General features: G+C 42.6%; 6 non-coding genes across 6 annotated transcripts; all 6 read left to right on the forward strand.

Moving 5' to 3' along the window:
• Window positions 1-7,235: 7,235 nt before the first annotated feature.
• On the forward strand, window positions 7,236-7,330 carry trnar-ucu (transfer RNA arginine (anticodon UCU)). Its single transcript has 2 exons — window positions 7,236-7,272; window positions 7,295-7,330. It is a non-coding gene; the product is annotated as a tRNA-Arg (tRNA).
• A 451-nt stretch (window positions 7,331-7,781) lies between these two features.
• trnar-ucu (transfer RNA arginine (anticodon UCU)) lies at window positions 7,782-7,876 on the forward strand. The gene is made up of 2 exons: window positions 7,782-7,818; window positions 7,841-7,876. It is a non-coding gene; the product is annotated as a tRNA-Arg (tRNA).
• A 374-nt stretch (window positions 7,877-8,250) lies between these two features.
• trnar-ucu (transfer RNA arginine (anticodon UCU)) lies at window positions 8,251-8,345 on the forward strand. Its single transcript has 2 exons — window positions 8,251-8,287; window positions 8,310-8,345. It is a non-coding gene; the product is annotated as a tRNA-Arg (tRNA).
• A 389-nt stretch (window positions 8,346-8,734) lies between these two features.
• Window positions 8,735-8,829, forward strand: trnar-ucu (transfer RNA arginine (anticodon UCU)). Its single transcript has 2 exons — window positions 8,735-8,771; window positions 8,794-8,829. It is a non-coding gene; the product is annotated as a tRNA-Arg (tRNA).
• A 1,827-nt stretch (window positions 8,830-10,656) lies between these two features.
• On the forward strand, window positions 10,657-10,751 carry trnar-ucu (transfer RNA arginine (anticodon UCU)). Its single transcript has 2 exons — window positions 10,657-10,693; window positions 10,716-10,751. It is a non-coding gene; the product is annotated as a tRNA-Arg (tRNA).
• Window positions 10,752-11,126: 375 nt separating this feature from the next.
• Window positions 11,127-11,221, forward strand: trnar-ucu (transfer RNA arginine (anticodon UCU)). Its single transcript has 2 exons — window positions 11,127-11,163; window positions 11,186-11,221. It is a non-coding gene; the product is annotated as a tRNA-Arg (tRNA).
• Window positions 11,222-22,230: the final 11,009 nt, after the last annotated feature.

Below are 22,230 nucleotides of genomic sequence, written 5' to 3' on the forward strand. Positions count from 1 at the left end.
TACTATTAAATTAATTTGCTTATTAGTATTTAATTATTAGAATACTAAAATACATAACTCACAAAATGTATAGACATCAATTTTTATTTATTTAATTTTAAATTAAGAATTTGTTTACATTTTATTAATTAATATACAGCACATATATTTTGTTGATAAAACATGTATGATTTATTTAGTTTAACATAAATACCAAATACAATTTTGAAACTATTTTTTATTATTAATTATTAAGTGTTTATTAAGTTTATTGTTATTTAATATATTTATTTATTAGACAGCGACCATAGCAAGAACAGATAATGGTGATGTTTGTAGTTGTGCAAATGTAGGTTAGAGTAGTGCAACCAAACAACCTCATGCAGGCATAAGGAGCCATCATGGTGCAGGTTCCAAACAGCAGCGCACCTTTTAATAACCATGTCTCCACACTCACTGGCATGCTAGGGGCTGATTGCATCATGTTATGAAACAGCTTAGCACAAAAAAAGACAGCACTGTTATCCGTGCAGACCCCCGAGCGGGAGACTGACACTGCAATGACAACACTGCTGCAACATGTCAGTCCCATTTTTCCATCACTTACACAACAAGCCTCCGTCAACTTCAAGTCAGCAACAAGAGGCCAGCAAGAGCAGTCCACTTTCTCTAAAAATGTGATAGACAATCGTGCTAAACTCAATCTATTCCAGACATAGATTAGAATGCTGGCTATCAAGTGACGGGTCATGCAATTTTGCAGTCGGGCAGATTTTTATGTAGTTTATTTTGCTTCTGGTGTGGAGATTGATGCATGCATACAGGGGTGTGAAAAAGTGTGTGCCCCCTTCCTGATTTCTTTTTTTAATGTTTGTCAAACTTAAATGATCATCAAACAAATGAAAATATTAGTGAATGAAAACACAACTGAACAAAAAATGCAGTTTTTAAATGAAACTTTTTATGATTTAGTGAGAAAAAATCCAAAGCTAAATGGCCCAGTGTGAAAAAGTGATTGTCTCCCCCCTGTTAAAACATAACTTAACCGAGATGAATTGAGATCTATCAGTGTGGAAAAGGTTATAAAGCCATTTCTAAATCTTTGAGACTCCAGCCAACGACAGTGAGAGCCATTATCCACAAATGGCCAAAACATGGAACAGTGGTGAACCTTCCCAGGAGAGGCCGGCCAAACAAAATGACCCTAAGAGCGGAGCGACGACTCATCAAAGACGTCACAAAAGACCCCCAACAACATCCGAAGAGCTGCAGGCCTCACTTGCCTCAGTTAAGGTCAGTGTTCATGACTCCACCATAAGAAAGACACTGGGCAAAAACGGCCTGCATGGCAGAGTTCCAAGACCAAAACCACTGCTGAACAAAAACAACATTAAGGATCGTCTCAATTTGGCCAGAAAACATAATGATCGATGATCCCCAACACCTTTGGGAAAATACTCAAAAGTTGAACTTTTTGGAAGGAGTGTGTCCCATTACATCTGGCATTTCAGAAAAAGAACATCATAGCAACAGTAAAATATGGTGGTGGTAGTGTGATGGTCTTCAGGACCTGGAAGACTTGCTGTGATAAACGGAAGCATGAATTCTGCTGAAGGAGAATGTCTGGCCATCTGTTGGTGACCTCAAGCTGAAAGCAACTGGGGTTCTGCAGCAGGACAATGATCCAAAACACACCAGCAAGTCCACCTCTGAATGGCTGAAGACTTTGGAGTGGTCTAGTCCAAGTCCTGACCTGAATCCTATTGAGATGCTGTGGCATGACCTTAAAAAGGAAAAGCCTCCAATGTGGCTGAATGACAACAATTCTGCTAAATTCCTCCCCAGCGCTGGAAGAGACTCATTGCAAGTTATCACAAACGCTTGATTGCAGTTGTTGCTGCTAAGGGGGGCCAAACACTTATTAGCTTTAGGGGGCAATCACTTTATCACACAGGGACATGTAGCTTTGGATTTTTTTCTCCTTTAATAATAAAAAGTGTCATTTAAAAACTGCATTTTATGTTCAGTTGTGTTGTCATTGACTAATATTTACATTTGTTTGATGATCTGAATCAATCAAGTGCAACAAACATACAAAACAAAAAAAGAAATCAGGAAGGGGGCAAACACTTTCACACGACTGGAGTGATCCTGTGATCCTCCTCATCGATGGATGAGCGTGTGTTTATGTGTGAAAGTGAGTGATGGCCACCACTGTTTCTTGCAATCCTCAAGTCCCCGGACTCGCCCGCAGATTTACGTGAGAGGGCTCACCGCTAACTCCCTAAAATGCCACCATGTCGACACACAATCGCACAAATAACTGTACATAACGCTCTTTTACACACACACAAAAAAAACATTCGCACAGAGAGATTGCTTGTTCCTCGCCCGCCAGCTCCGAGACGCCGCGCTTCTAGATTTCAAAGGCCAAGGTCAGAGCGAGGAAGTTAGACAGTAATGAGCGCAATTAGGAGGAGGCTGCAGCAAGGAGGGGTATTCCATTTCTCTCCTCCTTCTTTTTTTTCAGGATAAAGCCTCGCTTTGTCCTCTTGAGCCATCCGCAAAAATGTAGAAAACAATAAACATTCTTCTGGAAATTTTTGCTACCACCAGCAGACTTGTAAACGGGCAAGATGGCGTCTGTCTGAAAGCTAATTGGAAGTGAGTAAGAAAGGGATCCAAACTTGTGGGCTTTGGCTTTTTTTTGGCCTGCAATGATGCCTTGTCAAATATCTTGCACAAAAGTGATCAATGGTGCCGTGAAAGGCTTTCAAGAAGGTCTCTGTGGTGCAATGCATAGCAGATGGGACTTGGGATGATGGGATGGTTTAAAGGTTGAAGGAATTCAAAGGTTGTTGGTTTGAGTCCTACCTGAGTTGTCTCACAGCTTGCAATTTCATGAAGTTGTACTGTCGAATGGGATGATTACAATTCGCTCTCGCCATGTTTTTTTTTTGACGGATATAAACTTCTTTCATCGTTACTTCTTAGTGACTCGAGTCACCATTTTGCATCGTAATGCCCCCACATGTGGCCAAGGGGAGACACAGCCGCTGATGTATAAGAGCAGAGGGGGAAGTCCACAACACCACCTATCTACAATGCTGTCCTTTCATTCCTTCCTGAAAGATTCAATAATGCATCTTAAAGACATTTTGCACCACAAAAGAAAGAACCCGTTCTTGTCTGGGCGTGCCTTTACCTTTAGATGATCAACACATTGGATCATGCAGCAGCCCTTCAGACTAGAACTGTCCTATCTAGTCAAACTGTAGCTGTCCTACCTCGTCGTTGAGCATAAACGAATGAGGGGAGAAATTTCTTCTAAGACAACCTCAACAGTCCAGCTGCAATCGATTTAATGCTGTCAGAAAACGGCGCTAATATGGTGGATTCAAGCAGGGAAGATAAATGGAAAGATCAAAATCAAAACAAAAAAAGGGGTAAGGATTTTGCAGTATATAGGTTATGGATAGTACTCAAGTATAGTGTACCTGTGTGAGCCACATTAGCTTGACAAAGAAGTTGCCTGTATGCATGTTGTTGACTGAGTTGCAAGCTGTTGACAGTAAAAGATGTTCCAGATCAACCACGTTGTTGTTCTTATTGTTTTACGGAAACATCACAGTTATATGACATAACATTTATGCCATATACAGTCAAACCTGTCTTAGCGGCCACCTGTATATAATGGCCACCTGCCTATAGTGGCCACTGAAAAATCCCCCGCAGAAAACCTACATGTTATAGACCCTGTGTTTAGCGGTCACCTGTCTAACGCGGCCAGCGTCCACCCATTTTGTATCCCTTGGTCAATATCTGACCGCATATAGCGGCCAAAATGCCGACTCAACCAGAAGCTTCACGCACGAAAAAGTTTAGTTTTTTAAGCAATGACGCCGTCGTGTGTAGACTTTAATTACTGAGTCCTAGTTCGACATAAAAACTACTAATTAGAGATTAGAAGCCCATTCAATAAGAAAGGAGCGATGGTATTGTTAGTTTACGACAATCTTCGCACCTCCTCCGCACTCAATTTTTCACGCACACACCCATTCATGACTGCTTCACACGTATCCTGTACATATGTCCTCGGGCTCGTTCACTCAAATTTTTATTTCTTGCTTTTAAAATCGTGTTTAAAAAAAAATCAAAGACGGAAATTTGTGACGTTCTGCAGGACAGTAGCAAGCGTCCCCTGTCCTGCGCTCTTATTTGGCGGGCTGTGCCTTCTCTGGGGAGGAAGAGGCAGCCGCTTCATGCCTGGTGGCTGCACAGCTGCGGTCAATTAACATTTGTGGCCGATAAAAGGCCAGCGCCATCGAATGTGCGGTGCTGGTTCATTGTTGTTATTGATATTACTAGTTTCCTGACCGGAGCTGTTACCTAGATTTACCTACCTGTTTATGTGTCAACACAGCGTTTTCCCCTACGTCTCTTGGTTTTGCTCCAGTCTTTTTGTGAATACATGTTAATATGTGTGTGCACAAATTCAAATTGGCCACCGACCTGTCTATAGCAGCCACCTGTCTATAGCGGCCACTTTTGCCGTTTCCCTTCAGTGGCCGCTATAGACAGGTTTGACTGTATATGTTATATGGCATAACATTTATGCCATATATATGTTATATGGCATAACATATATATGGCCATATATATGTTATATGGCATAACATTTATGCCATATATATGTTATATGGCATAACATATATATGGCCATATATATGTTATATGGCATAACATATATATGGCCATATATATGTTATATGGCATAACATTTATGCCATATATATGTTATATGGCATAACATATATATGGCCATATATATGTTATATGGCATAACATTTATGCCATATATATGTTATATGGCATAACATATATATGGCCATATATATGTTATATGGCATAAATGTTATGCCATATATATGTTATATGGCATAACATATATATGGCATAACATTTATGCCATATAACCGTACTGAGTGGTTGCATTTCTTTTGCAATGTAGAGAGCGGCACTGTCTGTGAGCGTGCACCGTTTTGCACTGTTTTGTTGATATTTACTTGGCCGACCAAATGCGTCAGTAAGCGTTTATTGTCGGCACGAAGCCTCCGCCGCCAGTTGAGAAAACTGTCTGTGTCGGTCATCTGTGATCACTCTGTTTAAAGCCGAAATACTCCCACACTGGGGCTGACGGCTGTGGCACATATCCACTCACTAGTAGCCCCGCCTCCACAAAGAGGCTGAATGCGAGGACAGGAGGGTTCACTCTCCGTTCATTCCACTCTAGAACCAATGCGCACAGACTGATGCAGAGTGAACGCTCTTGTCACCCAGCCTGTGTGGCACAGGGGGGTGAGCAGATGAAACATACGCATGCATGCACATGTCAATTTATCCAGGGTGTCATAATTATCCACCTGTTTTTTTATCCTGCCATTTATCGATTATCGTGAGAGGCCTAGATATTCTTATTACCGTATCGTATCATGAGGTACCCTGATATCCCCATCCGTATGTCTAACCATGCCTTTTTGCTCTGTATTATACACGTTTCACAAAATTGCACCCTGGCCATCTTAAAGCTATAAAACGCACTGGTCCAAAAACCCAAAGATCATGCCTTGTTGTCCAAACATTTTCAACACCACGTCTCCCACTCTTGGTCACAGGCAGCTGTTGTGCCTGTTGCTGTGTTCAAGCGAAAGACTGAGCTCCATGGTCGCTAAATCACCTAACCTGAGTGTAATCATGTAAGCTTGCAGTGTGACAGGCTACAGCAACACAGAATATGCGGGATGTCAAAACAGGACATCCCGCATATACTGTATATACATCTTTGCCTTTTACACAGAGTCTCTTTAAATGCTAGCCATGATTGGTAGTCACTAGGTGGCTCTGTGGCATAATGGACTTCTCGATAACTAACCAAGAGAAAGTCATTCAAAGGTTGAGGATTCGAGTCCCGCCAGAATTGTCCTTCTTGTCAGTTTTTATTAAATTAAACAGATTAAACAACACGCAAGGGGGAGGTGAAACTGGCTTAATTAATCTTCCAAAGTGGTCCTTTTGACCTTTAGAAGGTTGTGTAAAATTTCATCTCCTACACTGTACCTTTGTGACTCACACAATGACAGTCACATAAAATGCATTGTACCGTGCCATGGAAGTCTTCTGATAGTCGTTTAGCAGGTGGCTGTCTGCCACAGTGGACTTCTATGAAGGAGCCAGACCATGTGATCCAAAAGTTGTAGCTTTGACTCCCGACAGAGTCACATTATACTCAGGCTTTCAATAAAATGCAACCAGTCACTATTATTTCAGTTATTACACAACACTAGCTAGAAAACCTCCTCAAAACTGAGCCAAAAAGCCAACAATGACGCCTTGTTGTGTCAAGTAAAAACGATGCCGTTTATCTGCCTTTGAATTTTGACCCAACATATTCCCTCAGTGAATCGCTGCATGTGGCTCTGTGGTGCAATGGATAGCACTTTGGACGTTTGAAGTGATTCAAAGGTTCTGGGTTCAAATCCCACTAGAGTCATCTTATAACGCAGTTTGTGACAAAACTCTACGCTGGCAATCACAGCTCCAAGAAGCCAACAAAAGAATGTCTAAAACCAAATGCAATAAATCAAGGTGTCTTCAGCATGTTGCGAATAGTGTGTTTTGATTCTTACCAGAGTTGCTCAATACTACCTGACAACCTGAATTCTTGATGATGTTTGTACAAACCAGACTAAAAAAAGGTTGTGTGACAGGACCTCCTGACGCAATGCTAGCCATGATTGACACCCAGTATGTGGCTCTGCGGCGCACTGGACTATTAGAAAATAAATCAGTAGAAAGTCATTCAAAGGTTGTGGGGTCGAGTCCCACTGGAGTCGTCCTTCTTGCCTGTTTTTACACAGAAATGTCAAAACAGGAGATCCCGCATATACTGTATATACATCTTTGCCTTTTACACAGAACCAAGCAAAGCATCATTTTTCTGCAACTGTTGTGTGCACTTTCACACAGTCCACCTCTGTTATGATTCTGACACTACTTAGAAGGTGGAAACTTAGCCAATTCTGTTCTGTGTCTTTCTCAAAAAATGTCTCCAACAAATGCAAGGCAATGAATGGTCCTTTAGCATGTTACACATTGTACAGCAAGATGGAACTGTATAAAATTAACAATAGAGACTTTTGGGTCCTGCCAGTCTCTTTTAATGGCGCCATGGTAGCCATGATTGGTAGTCAGTATGTGGCTCTGTGGCGCAATGGACAGCGCATTGGACTTCTAGATAACTAACCAAAAGAAAGTCATTCAAAGGTTGTGGGTTCGAGTCCCACCAGAGTCGTCCTTCTTGCCAGTTTTTACACAGAAATGTTGTAACAGAAGATCCCGCAAATTTCCAACTTTGCCTTTCACACAGAACACAGCAAAAGTCAGAACAGGAGATCCCACATATACTGTGTGTGTATCTTTGCCTTTTAGAGAATCAAGCAAAGCGTCATTTTGCTGTAACTGTGTGCACTTCCTAAACACCCACAATCAGCCTTTTCACACAGGCCATGTCCCACCTCTGTTACGATTCTGATACGACGTAGAAGGTGGAAACTTAGCCAAATTCTGTTCTCTGTCTTTCTCAAAAAATGTCTCCAACAAATGCAAGGCAATGAATGGTCCTTTAGCATGTTACACATTGTACAGCAAGATGAAACTGTAGAAAATTAACAATAGAGACTTTTGGGTCATGCCAGAGTCTCTTTTAATGGTGCCATGGTAACCATGATTGGCAGTCAGTATGTGGCTCTGTGGCGCAATGGACAGCGCATTGGACTTCTAGATCATTAACCAGGAGAAAGTCATTCAAAGGTTGTGGGTTCGAGTCCCATCAGAGTCGTCTTTCTTGTGTTTATACACAGAAATGTTGTAACTGTATATACATCTTTGCCTTTTACACAGAACCAAGCAAAGCATAATTTTCTGCAACTGTTGTGTGCACTTTCACACAGCCACAATCAGCCTTTACACACAGGCCATGTCCCACCTCTGTTACGATTCTGATACGACGTAGAAGGCAGAAACTTAGCCAATCCTGTTCTGTGTCTTTCTCAAAAAATGTCTCCAACAAATGCAAGGCAATGAATGGTCCTTTAGCATGTTACACATTGTACAGCAAGATGAAACTGTAGAAAATTAACAATAGAGAGTTTTGGGACCTACCAGAGTCTCTTTTAATGGTGCCATGCTAGCCATGATTGATAGTCAGTATGTGGCTCTGTGGCGCAATGGACAGCGCATTGGACTTCTAGATAACTAACCAGGAGAAAGTCATTCAAAGGTTGTGGGTTCGAGTCCCATCAGAGTCATCCTTCTTGCCAGTTTTTACACGGAAATGTTGCAACAGAAAATCCCACAGATTTCCAACTCTGCCTTTTACACAGAAGTAATCAATACGTAATCTTGCTATACGTGTGTGCACTTCCCCAACACCTACAATCAGCCTTTACACACAGGCCATGTCCCACCTCTGTTACGGTTCTGATACTACGTAGAAGGTGGAAACTTTACCATCCTGTTCTGTGTCTTTGCCAAAAAAAAAAGTCTAAAAACAAATGCAAGGCAATGAATGGTCCTTTAGCATGTTACACATTGTACAGCAAGTTCAATCTGTCAAAAATTAACAATAGAGAGTTTTGGGTCCTACCAAAGTCTCTTTAAATGGCGCCATGGTAGCCATGATTGGTAGTCAGTATGTGGCTCTGTGGCGCAATGGACAGCGCATTGGACTTCTAGATCATTAATGAGTCAAAAGTCATTCAAAGGTTGTGGGTTCGAGTCCCACCAGAGTCGTCCTTATTGTTTGTTTTTGTTTTGCCCCTATAAACACACGGATGTATTGAGATATTAGGCCTGTCACGATAACAGATTTTGCTGGTCGATAATAGTGCTACAAATTACCGTTGATAATCAATACTATCGACAAAACTTTTTGAGACTATTTTTTCATTAATTATTGTCATGAGAGGTGTAATTCACATTTGAACCCCTAGATCAGTGGTTCTTAACCTGCGTTCGATCGAACCCTAGGGGTTCGGTGAGTCGGTCGCAGGGGTTCGGCGGACACACCGGACCCATCGTGTCAATTTGTGATGACACGCCACCATTTAGCCATCACTGGCTGCAGATAATCACATTACATTGCTTGCTTTGGCCAATCGGTGCTGCGAAGAATTTAGCGCGCTCATGGTGCGTTTCATTTGTACTTGGAACTCGGAATTTCCGAGTTCCTAGAGGAAACGCCCGACTGAAACGCCCCCCGAAGTTGGAATGTTCAACTTGGAAGTCAGAGCATCCACACCACCTCTTGAGTTAACAATCAATGATGGCTGCCTCGTGTGTAAACGGTAAATAATCCATAAATAATTTCTAAAAAATATTGCTATAGTGGTAAGTTTTTCTGACTTGGCAAGTGGAACGCTTTTAACTCAGAGATCATGTCACTCTCAGTCCGACTTCCCAGTTCCGAGTACAAATGAAACGCACCATCAAGTAGTCAACGTGTAACTGATGTGGTAGTACGTCGTGTGATTTTCTTCTTAATATTTTAATCCATAATAACTATGTGGAGCAAAAAAAGAAAGTGGTCAGACAAATATGTACAGCATGTACATGTATCACGGACCATGATGGGAGTCAGCGTCCTGGCTCCGTCATTTTGTGCACCAGTAAACAAACATGTACCTATGTCTTGAATTTGAAAAAAAAATTATATTTTATTTTTCACTAAAGAAGGGTTCGGTGAATGGACATATGAAATTGGAGGGGTTCGCTACCTCCAACAAGGTTAAGAACCACTGCCCTAGATAGTACTCAAGTATAGTGTACCCGTGTGAGCCACATTAGCTTGACAAACTTGCCTGTATGCATGTTGTTGGCTGAGTTGCAAGCTGTTGACAGTAAAAGATGTTCCAGATCAACCATGTTGTTGTTCTTATTGTTTTACGGAAACATCACAGTTATATGGCATAACATTTATGCCATATATATGTTATATGGCATAACATATATATGGCATAACATTTATGCCATATATACTGTATGTTATATGGCATAACATTTATGCCATATATGTGTTATATGGCATAACATTTATGCCATATATACTGTATGTTATATGGCATAACATTTATGCCATATATGTGTTATATGGCATCCCATTTATGCCATATATATGTTATATGGCATAACATATATATGGCATAACATTTATGCCATATATATGTTATATGGCATAACATTTATGCCATATAACATATATATGGCATAACATTTATGCCATATAACCGTACTGAGTGGTTGCATTTCTTTTGCAATGTAGAGAGCGGCACTGTCTGTGAGCGTGCACCATTTTGCACTGTTTTGTTGATATTTACTTGGCCGACCAAATGCGTCAGTAAGCGTTTATTGTCGGCACGAAGCCTCCGCTGCCAGTTGAGAAAACTGTCTGTGTCGGTCATCTGTGATCACTCTGTTTAAAGCCGAAATACTCCCACACTGGGGCTGACGGCTGTGGCACATATCCACTCACTAGTAGCCCCGCCTCCAATAGAGACTTTTGGGTCCTACCAGAGTCTCTTTTAATGGCGCCATGGTAGCCATGATTGGTAGGCAGTATGTGGCTCTGTAGCGCAATGGACAGCGCATTGGACTTCTAGATAATTAAGGAGGCAAAAGTCATTCAAAGGTTGTGGGTTCGAGTCCCATCAGAGTCGTCCTTCTTGTGCTTTTACACAGAAATGTTGTAACCGAAGATCTCGCAGATTTCCAACTTTGCCTTTTACACAGCAAAGCGTCATTTTGCTGTAACTGTGTGCACTTCCCCAACACCCACAATCAGTCTTTACACACAGGCCATGTCCCACCTCTGTTACGATTCTGATACTACGTAGAAGGTGGAAACTTTACCATCCTGTTCTGTGTCTTTCTCAAAAAATGTCTCCAACAAATGCAAGGCAATGAATGGTCCTTTAGCATGTTACACATTGTACAGCAAGTTCAAACTGTAGAAAATTAACAATAGAGAGTTTGGGTCCTACCAGAGTCTCTTTTAATGGTGCCATGGTAGCCATGATTGGCAGTCAGTATGTGGCTCTGTGGCGCAATGGACAGCGCATTGGACTTCTAGATAACTAACCAAAAGAAAGTCATTCAAAGGTTGTGGGTTCGAGTCCCACCAGAGTCGTTCTTCTTGCCAGTTTTTACACAGAAATGTTGTAACAGAAGATCTCATAGATGTCCAACTTTGCCTTTCACACAGAACACAGCAAAAGTCAGAACAGGACATCCCACATATACTGTGTGTGTATCTTTGCCTTTTAGAGAATCAAGCAAAGCATCATTTTGCTGCAACTGTGTGCACTTCCTAAACACCCACAATCAGCCTTTACACACAGGCCATGTCCCACCTCTGTTACGATTCTGTTAATGTCTTTATGTGTAGCACTGTGGCGCAATGGACTTCTCGATAATTAATCAAGAGAAAGTGAAAGGGTTCGACTCAGAACAGAAGATTTTGCAGATATTTACTGTTGCCTTTTACACAGAACACAGCAAAATATCATATTGTCTCAACAATCAGGTCTTGACTAAACAGTAATCTATACACCTACAATTGCTTTCAAGAACACATGCGCAATGTGCGCAATGGTTAGCACATTGGACTTCTAAGCACGTAATGGTTGCTGTGATTTGAAGGTTGTATGTTCATGTCCCACCAGAGTATGGAACAAACTGGGTCTGTGGAGCAATGGACAGTGTGTTGGACTTCTAGGTATATTCGACTTTGCCTTTGCCGGGCATAGACTTTCCCAGGGAGGCTGAGCGGTCAGACCACACTGGTCTGCCAATTCAGAGGTTGTCCTGTTCCCAACTTTCATGCAGTGTCAACCAAGGCTGGGCCAAATTCAGCCACCCCCCCAAGCTTTTACACTAAAGAGCCACCAAGTATTTCTGCCTTCGCCCGATTATATCCTTAGTTGAGGTCAAATACTCGTCGAACAGCAACAACTACTGTTAACTCTGGCTCTGCAGTGCAACGGCCAGCTGACTGAACTTCTAAGATACTTAACAGAGAAAGCTTGTGGGTTTGAGTCCCACCAGAGTCATGTTACAGTGAGGTTTTGGGTAAAACTCCACTCAAGACAATCAGAAGTAATAGTTGCACAACAGAGTTGTCCAAGAAGTCCAAAACACTTAGAACTGCAATAGTTGTTCCGCACCCTCACCAAAAAGCCATCATGAATGTTTTCAATTGAAAACATGTAAACAGAACAATAACCACAATGGCTAAATAAAAGTTCTAATCACATGAACAGTGCCAAGAAACCTTCTCCATGTGGTGCAATGGAACGCGTGTTGGACTTTTAGCCAGAAAACGGTCTCAGTAATTCAAAGGTTGTGGGTTCAAGTAGCACCAGAGTCAGGGTAATTGTTATACAACAGTCCCATTACAATAGCAACCCCCTCTCCCCATATATCTATTGTTTGTCCTGTTGTTATGGCAACAAGATAGGGAATTAGCAACAAGCCACACAAACAGTCACCAGCATGCGTGGATTACCAACCACTGTTGTCAGGAGTTCTACTTCCATTCCAGCATGAGACTGTACCCTAGTTCTCATCTAATGAGAACATTTTATCCTGGAAACCTCATAAAGTCCTAAAGTGCTTTGTTGTTGTTTATGACAAATTGTGTGGTTTAATTGGCTATTAAAAGGTTGCCCAGCAGCTCTTTGTTCCCATTCTCCCCCGGTGGTGAAAAGCAGCTTTGGAGCTGACTCACAGCAGACGTCATGACCCTGTTCCTCTTTTTTTTTTTTTGCATGCCTAACAGCTCAACTTGACTGAAAACGGGTTTAGCGTCAAACCTGAAAAGGAGCTTTTACTTTTTCTTTTTTAATTAAAAGAGAAAGTTTGGATGGAAGTTCGAGAGGCTCTTGTACATTTTAGTGGGAGTGACAGGACACGATCATAATGTCAAGGGCAGGACTGGGATGATAATAATAAGCCAGCTAGGCAGACAATGTCAATATCGTCAACATCGATAGCAATACTTTGGCTTTGGGAAATAAATAATACACTACCACTATCAAGTGTCAAATCCATCACCATATTTACAGAGGCCGTGTCCACACGAATACTGATTATTTTCAAAAACGCACATCTGCCCCTCTCCGGTGTCAAGAACATCTCCATCCACCCGGTGAAGTTTTAAAACTATTTCTATCCACACGAATAAGCACACGCAGGCTGTCATGCGCATGCCAAAGTAAGGGGGGCACCGCAGCCGTGGACTGTTTCACCAATTTTATCCAATCAGAGGCACCGATGATGCCATTTCCGTCATCGTATCATAACAACCATGGCGATGTACGGGAGAAGCTACGTGAGGACTGCTAGCGAAGTAGCGTTACTTTTCAGTACATAATTCCATATTTGTCTGCAAGACCTATTAAATATAAAAGTGAAATTGGATGAAACATGTTCTTTATCCAAATGAAGCAGATATTGATTATCACTGCAATGCCGGGAAGTGAAGCTCATTTTATCCACCAAGAAAGAACCATCGACTGTGACTGAAATAATTGTGTCTGGCAAATTGTCCTTGTTTAATTGCGTCCACGACAGTCGTCATGCAGAACGAGGCAGGCACGTCAAGTACAACAGGGAAGCTTTCAATGAGCGGGCGAAGCAGCTCAGTCAAACGCAATCACAGTCTTCTTGCCGTGCTAACATTCCCACGCCATTCTTCCAAAATAACGACATGCTTGTGAAAGTTGTCTTCATTAATCTCCAATCTCCCAAAGATTTTGGCAGGGGTGGAAATAACGGCACCTAACTGTTACGTCGTCTGTCAGCAACAAGCCAAAAGCTCAGTTTTCGCCATCCACACGAATACTCTGAAGCCGGGGTGTTGAAAAATCTTCCAAAAGCTGTTTTTAAGGACGTGCCTCCGACGCTAAAATCAATGCTTTTATTTTTTTTTTCTACTGAATGTCCACAAAGACTTAACGATACTTAGCCATCAGGAGGAGAACCATATTAAGTATATTTGGCCTATGGGGAGGGGGACTATGGCAATGGCGGAGGTCTGCGCTCTCCAAGTGCTTTTCTAGTCTACTAATTTACTGTGCTTATACTTTAGCCACCAAAATGGATACCGTACTTAAAATGACAGGCGGAAGGAAAGTAGCTCCTGCAAACACAACATCATTAATCCTTAAATTTGGACCATTCTGTTTTGATTTTCATGTTTTGAATTACCTTCCTACAGTTTACTGTAATATGAGAATCAATAGCGGTATCAGAAACCTGGGTATGAGTAGTATTGATATTTTACCATCAATCAGTCCATTACTCGTTAACACGTGAAATGAACTTTTTGCCTTTAAAACTGAGAGCTCATACATCTTATCAGGTCTGGCCAGGCCCAGGTTGGGTCCAGACACGTAGTCTGGACAGTGTCTGGGGTCAAGGCCCCCCTGCAGATCCCTCCTCATAGGTCACATCCTGTCCGAAAGGGCTGGAGAAAGGGAGGGGACGGTGGGCTCCTCTTACCGTGAGAGGTGGGAGGCTGAATGTCAAAGGTCGAGGCGGCTTTCTCAGGTTTCAAAGCTTGCTCGGGGGCCGAGGTTGCGGGGGTCACTGTGGGTAGTTTAGCTCTAGTTAGGGCCACTGTGTCATTGCACATCACGGTAATGGCTTCCGCAATTAAACACTAAAAATGGAAGCAGTTATATCCTCTTGTTAAAGTGGAGGATTGTCGGGGTTGGGGGTGGGGCAGCGGTGATGGCGTTCACATGATCGACCCCCTCTTTAGGGCCTCCTTACCTGCTGTGTGGTGCAGCACATCCAGGGATTTGAGAGGGTGTTTTCTTACTCGGCAATCAACAATTGAGGGCAGCTCAGCTTTTTCAGCCTGAGTGGACAAACACAACCTCAGTGTGAGCTCACTGTTTGGAATAAAAGCGCTGCACTGGATGGAGGAGTGTGAGTTGGGGTGTGTGTGGAAGTGCAACTGACTGTGGAAGATGGATGGTGGAGCGGAAAAGGCCCTTGTACTTTACAGAGTCAACACCACAGGAGAGGGCTAGAAGTTTTTTGGACTATTTACTTTTAGTGACTCAGATCTGACTTATGACTGCATTTTCCGAACACCAAAAACAAGCAGTACACGCCCAAAACACTGCTAAACAACTACACAGGGGAAAATTCAAGGCACGAGGGAGCGCCAACACAATGAAAGACAACTCACAACAACTTGATGCAACAATCGACAATAACAAAAGATTATGCCAAATTCACAATATTAAGAAACACATTTAATTGAATGTAATTGGGTAGTGACCGAAAGGACAACATGGCAGCTACACGCGGCCCAAATGAGTATCCTCCGTAGGGTGGCTGGACTCCCCCTTAGAGATAAGGTGAGAAGCAGTGTCATCCGGGAGAAACTCGGGAGTAGAAACGATATTCCTCCGCACTGAGAGGGGCCAGATGAGGTGGCTCGGGCATCTGGTCAGGATGCCTCCTGGACGCCTCCCTGGGGAGGTGTTCAGGGCAAGGTAGGAGGCTTCGGTGAAGACCCAGGAACCGTTGGAGAGACTATGTCTCTCAACTGGCCTGGGAACGCCTCGGGATCTGCCGGGAGGAGTTGGACGAAGTAGCGAGAGAGGGAAGTTTGGGCGTACCTGCTTAGGCTGCTGCCCCCGCGACCCGATCTCGAATAAGCGGAAGAAGATGGATGGATGGACATTTCATTTATTGATTATCACCAATAAGTTACTGCAATTTATATACACAAACTACTGACTAACTGTCCAATTCAGCCAAAACATGCACTCCCGTGTTTATATATTGACCCTCAGTGGAATGATTTAGTTGTCATATTTAATGTCTGCATTCTAACTCATTTCTATTTATCAGTCACAATTTATTCCTATTTTACCACTTTTATTACATTTTAATCTTATTGTTCTCCTTGTTTTTAACATTTTTATTTCTTCCTTTGCCTGAACATTGCACAAGGATTATCATGTTCTTATTTGAACTCTTTTTTGCGTCTTGATATTGGCACCAAACAGCTACGTCATTTAATTTGATTATTTATCATTACTAATATTTATTCATTTGGTTAAAAATATTGATTAAATGTAAAGATTTTTTTTTTGATGAATAAAGGTTTCACCGGATCTTAGAATTAAAGAGTTAGGGGACGACAAAATCTTATAAATTAGGCAAGCGCTGAACTATAATACACATGGGGTGTCCTAATTTTCTCATATGACGACACTAACTCTTCTTCTCCCGAACTGCTGCACACAAAAGGGTGAAAATTTGGCAAAACGTGCATCCCTACTGCACGGCCTGTGCTATTATTTTCTTGGGAAATACACCACATGGTGGCGCTGTTATTAAACGCCAAAGTTTGATCTCACACAGCTGAATTAGCTCTGCCTCAATGAGCTCTGCAAAACACCCACTGTAACTTCTAAAGGTGTTTCACCGAATCATCACCAAATTTGGTACAGCCCTTTGGGGGACTGACAAGCGCATGTGTGTGAAATTTCAGCAAGATTGGTTGAAAAACCATCAGTCCAAACGTCTTTACGCAGGCATGGGGCTCTGTCACCCTAAATTTTGCTGGTCGATAATTTTGCTACAAATTACCTTCGACATTTCTTGAGATAATTTTTTCATTCATTACGGTCATCAGAGGTGTAATTCACATTTGAACCACTAGATGGTACTCAAGTATAGTGTACGGTGTGCCTGCGTGAGATATTAGCTTGACACACAAGTCGCTGTATGGATGTTTTTGCAATGTAGCCAGCGACACTTTGTGTGAGCGCGCGCCATTTTGGACTGTTTTATTTATATTTGCCGACCAAGCGCCTCAGTAAGTGAAGGCTCCGCTGCCCGAGCACCTCCATCTGTGTTTTTTTGTCCCCAGTTGAGAAAACTGTCCGTGTCGGTCGTCGGTGTTCATGCGCTCACCTTCTTCATTCTGTTTAAAAACCAAAATATTCCCACACCGGGGCTTAAAAACTATCGCCTTTGTGCCGTCATTCACGCTAGCGTATGCTGGCTCACGAAGCTAACTGCTGCTGGGGTAGTAGCTCGTAGCTAATAGCTAACAGCTAATAGCTTACAAAGAGGCTGAATGAGAGGACAGGAGGGTTCACTCTCTCCGTTCATTCCACTATAGAACCAATGCACACAGACAGATGCAGCCTGTGTGGCACAGAGAGACGAGCAGATGACACACACGCATACACGCACACATCAGTTTATCCAGGGCGTCAGAATTATCCACCTGTTTTTTTTTAAATCGTTCGATGAATCGACTTATCATATTATCGTGACAGGCCTAGTCTAATTATTATGTAATATATAATTGTGAGGATATATCTGTTACATGTACAGCCTGTAGGGGGGTGCCCCCAAATGCCATCTACAGACAAAAATAAAAACACCCCATGGGTGTCTCACCGGACGCCAGCTAGAAAGAGGTCATTCTTATTGTGTGGCGTGTTGACATTGAGAACGTGAATGCAGATATTCAGACGAGGGAGAAAGGGCAACTTTGTGAAAAGAAAGCGCGTGGGCGTGGACGAAACAAAAGAGAGCGCTGCCAAGAGCGAAGAGCGACACGAAAGTTACAAGCCCGTAACAAAATGTTCTGAGGAAAGCTTCAAGTTGGGTCATGTTGAAGTGTGTGTGACCAGATCAGAGAAGCGCAACACTTCTGCAGGTGTTATCGGACTTACTCGCTGATAAAGTGCACAGCGTGGCGTGAGGCGAGGCGAGGGGACGGCTGTCCGGCCGGCCCTGCAGAAGAGAGAGCGGGTCAGGCTTACATAACCGCCCCCACAAACTGCCAACAGCTGGCGGGGTCCGAGCTAAAGCCTCTCTGGGTGCTGATCCAGATGTCATGTGTCTGTCGGTAAGCACTTGAGAAGGACTGAGAGACCCTGGACACGACCGGTTCTGTTTCCCATCATAATGAATCTCCTCAGCAATGAACATGTGTTCTGATCCGGCGCCAAGAACACAGAGAAAGAAAGAGAAAAAAGCCACACCGACTCACACTGATCCACTTAGGCATTTCAAACACTTGGAATTAAACAAGTGATGATGGAATGGAACACTTTGGAGACGGTGAGCGCTCATTACCATTTATCAGCATGAGGTAAAGTGCGTGTCTTGAATGCGTCATTGGGAGATAAAGGGTTAAAGATGTGAAAAACCGCAGGATCAAAACATGCAATTCATACATGACTAACACATCGTGTCCCTGAAAATGTTGTGGAAAAAAGGATGCTGCCACTTTTTAATCAGTGTCAATCCCTTCATAGAGCAATGACTTTTCACCTTCATCAATAGTCGTTTGGATTATAGCGTTATATGAAAGGCTTATGGAGTTCATAATCCGATTAACATGTCACACTGCAGTGACGGGATATCACCAGAAAAAAAATAGCCTTCCGGGATATACAACATATGACAAATCATACTTTTTCACAATGGTAAACATTAACTTCTTGTTTTTTCACAGCTTTAGAGGCGTAAAGGTCCCACATCGAGTATATCTTTTCAACAATTTGAAATAGGTCGACCAATACGGTAATCCTTCCCCTCTTTACACTTCACATTTCACGGCTTCTCTCTATCACCGCTTTTCTAAACTACATTTATTACGTGGTTGGATACGGCCTAGTATTAGTAAAAAATATTTGCATATTTAAGCAAGGCATTCAGGAGATGCATTCAAAGACGTTGTGATATGTAGTATTCTACACTGGCCACTAGGTGTCAGTACTGTTACTGTAACGTTCACAATCACCAGACTTGATCATCGGAGCAAAAGGCTTTTATTGCAGGTTTGAATTATCTTACAACAGGCACATTAATCCCTAAAGTGGGCTCCTGTTGTGGCCGTAACCCACTCCGAGTGGAAACTCAACCTAAACTCAACTTAAACCCCTGACATCACTTCCTGTCTGCCCGCCACTTAACGCCCCTAGCACCGTAACGCATTTACAGCAACACGCATGCGCATGACTCTTATTTATGTGTTAAATGTAGTACAGCGCAAACGGACTAGTTTGTCGCATGCAATGTCGTACAAAAACAGAGGCAAAATTTAGGCAAAAAAACATTTTGTCGAGAAAACCAGGTTGTATGAAAACTGAGGTTTGACCGTACGCTGTAGCTGTACTTGTACTACGATAACACGTGCCCTACATCACAGACAACAATCAAACATCAAACGTTAGCAACGCTAGCATAGTTATGTGATGCTAAACATTACACTCCCATTTTAGCAACATCATTCCAGGATAGCCTATTCCATGACGATCAAACGTACGGCTCCTACGTTCGTAGCTGACAGATGGGCAGTCTAGGCTTTATTTTAAGATGTGTAGCGAAGCCTGCTTTTCCACAAAGCATGAGGTAGAAGCTTTTTCTTTCATGATGTCATGAAAAAAGCATGTCGTAGGGACAGAACACCAACCAAGTGATGTGTGCTGCCATGGTCTACTTCCAGAAGAGGTATTTTGGCCACAAATCTTCACTGGGAACACAGTAGAGGTACTTACTGTACTGTATCTTGTTGCTTGGAGTACTTTTGGCCTGTCGGTGGTGTTGTCACACAAGTCACGTGGCAGCAGAATTAATCAGCTTTGCACCTCTGACATTATCAACGACCTCTAAACCTCCGACTGATTTGGGTGGCATCTGTTTACTCCCTGAATGAAAATCAGGCGTTTGTTGATGATTGCTCTGACTTGACCCGTGAGTGAGTGCCTGGCATTATCTGAGAAGGAGGACTTCTAGAGGTGTGTGTGTGTGTGTGTGTGTGTGCATATGGATACCACAGGACAAACAACGCATGCAGAACTCTTTGTCGGCTTATCTGTCCCATATGAGAGATGAAAGCACCGCGGGCTGCCAGCAATCCAACACAGCGAGGGAAAATAAACTGATAAAGGCGGACAAAGAAAATGAAAGCACGGCAAATAAGAGCAGAGGGAAGGAATAAGTTAAAGCCATGCAAACAAAATGTGTCCCCACGTCTCTTGGAAATAAAAAGCCAATTCCTTTCACTGAACACCATCATAGAAAAGAACTGAAGACTAACAATTACAGAAAATCACAGCAGTCCCTCGATAACAAGCACGCTCTTCTCCATCTATTGCGTTTCCTGTGATATTATTTTTCTGGAAAATACACCACATGGTGGCGCTGTCATTAAAGCCTAAAGTTAGACCCTGTAAGTCAGACAGATGCTCGCTAGTCCTGAATGGCATAATGCAGGCCTAATTACAGCCAGTGAAAAGATGACGTACCGGTCACTGGCCTGTCACGATATCGATTAATCCAACAATGAAAAAACAGGTGGATAATTAGGACACTCTGGATAAAGTGACGTGTGCATGTATGCGTGTGTTTCATCTGTTCATCTCTCTGTGGGGGTTCACTCTGCAGCTGTCTGTGTGCATTGGTTCTATAGTGGAATGAACGGAGAGTGAACCCTCCTGTCCTCACATTCAGCCTCTTTGTGGAGGCGGGGCTACTAGTGAGTGGCTATAGGGTTAGCAGGGTTAGCAGTTAGCGTATGCTGCCTCACGAAGCTAACATGGATGAAGGCGCCGAAGCAAAGGCTTCTGAGGCGAATGCCACAGCCCCAGCGAATGCCCCAGTGTGGGAATATTTGGGTTTTAAACAGAATGAACAAGGTGAGCACATGAACACCGACGACCGACACGGACAGTTTTCTCGACTGGGGGAAAAAAAAAACAACCTACCGACGGACGTGCCTCGGGCAGCGGAGCCTTCGTCCTGACAGTCAATGCTTGCTGAGGCGTTTGGTCAGCAAATATGAACAAAACAGTGCAAAATGGGGCGCGCTCGCAGACAGTGTCGTTGGCTACATTGCAAAAGAAATGCAACCATTCAATACGGTTATGTGGCATGACCTTAAAAAGGCGCGTCATGTTGGTAAAGCCTCCAATGTGGCTGAATGACAACAATTATGCAAAACCCCTCCCCAGCGCTGGAAGAGACTCATTGCAAGTTATCACAAACGCTTGATTGCAGTTGTTGCTGCTAAGGGGGGCCAACCACTTATTAGCTTTAGGGGGAAATCACTTTTTCACACAGGGACATGTAGCTTTGGAGGTTTTTTCCCCTTTAATAATAAAAAGTTTCATTTAAAAAGTGCACAAAGTGTTGAGTTGTGTTGCTATTGACTAATTTGTTTGATGATATGAAACAAGTGTTTAAAATATAATGTTTATATTTCTATATTATATATTTCTAGATTGTTAAATATTATGACATTTTCACAAATAAGTTGATACGAATATTTTTTTGGTTCTTTTACTTGGTGTTGTACCGACACCAAAATGTGTAGTCCGGCCCACCTGTAGTCCAGTTAGTTGTCTCCTTCTGACGGATACGTTCAATGTGGCTTGTTTTTTACAGTTCCTTTGATACTGCTGCTGAATAACATGCCCCACATACGATCTGGCTCTTAACACCGAAACTGAGTACTTTGCAAACAGTGGATGGATACTTTCCTTATCAAGAAGCGCGGGGTTAATGTCCAGCCCTCATTCCGACATTATGGAGTTATGTATTAACTATAACCTCGATAGGGAGAGTTTCTATTGTACGTCACAGTCGGAGATCACAAGGTCGCTTCTATCGTCTAAAAGAGCCTAAACGTCCTTTCAGCCGTCTGCTCAATCACAGCGAGCTGAGTGAAATTACGCAAGCTTCCGCTGACTTTAAAAGCAATATCGTAAACTTGTCAAGGGCAACTGTTGCAGGTGCGCTTGTGAATGAATCAGTGAAAAAAGCTTTGCTAAGTTAGCTTGCCGCGTGATAACAGTAAACACACCAAAATGATCACCATAAGATAGTTTCCCATTATTTTTAACTGAAGCTGACACTGCTAATTAGCGTTGAACAGTAAAGTCTTACTGGAACGCAGCTAGCAAAATGCTACCTTGTCATCATTCACTTGATGGTCATTAGCATCGAACAGCTAAGCTATGCTTGCTTAACCGATAGCTGTACATTTTCCATGAATCACTTTTTTATTTTGTTATTGTTATAAAGGTGAGGGCATCGCAAAATTACGACGTAGTATCAGGGCCACACTGACAAAAAATAAACAAAATC

The sequence above is a fragment of the Dunckerocampus dactyliophorus genome, chromosome 12, assembly GCF_027744805.1.
Source record: "Dunckerocampus dactyliophorus isolate RoL2022-P2 chromosome 12, RoL_Ddac_1.1, whole genome shotgun sequence".
Classification (NCBI taxonomy): Eukaryota; Metazoa; Chordata; class Actinopteri; order Syngnathiformes; family Syngnathidae; genus Dunckerocampus; species Dunckerocampus dactyliophorus.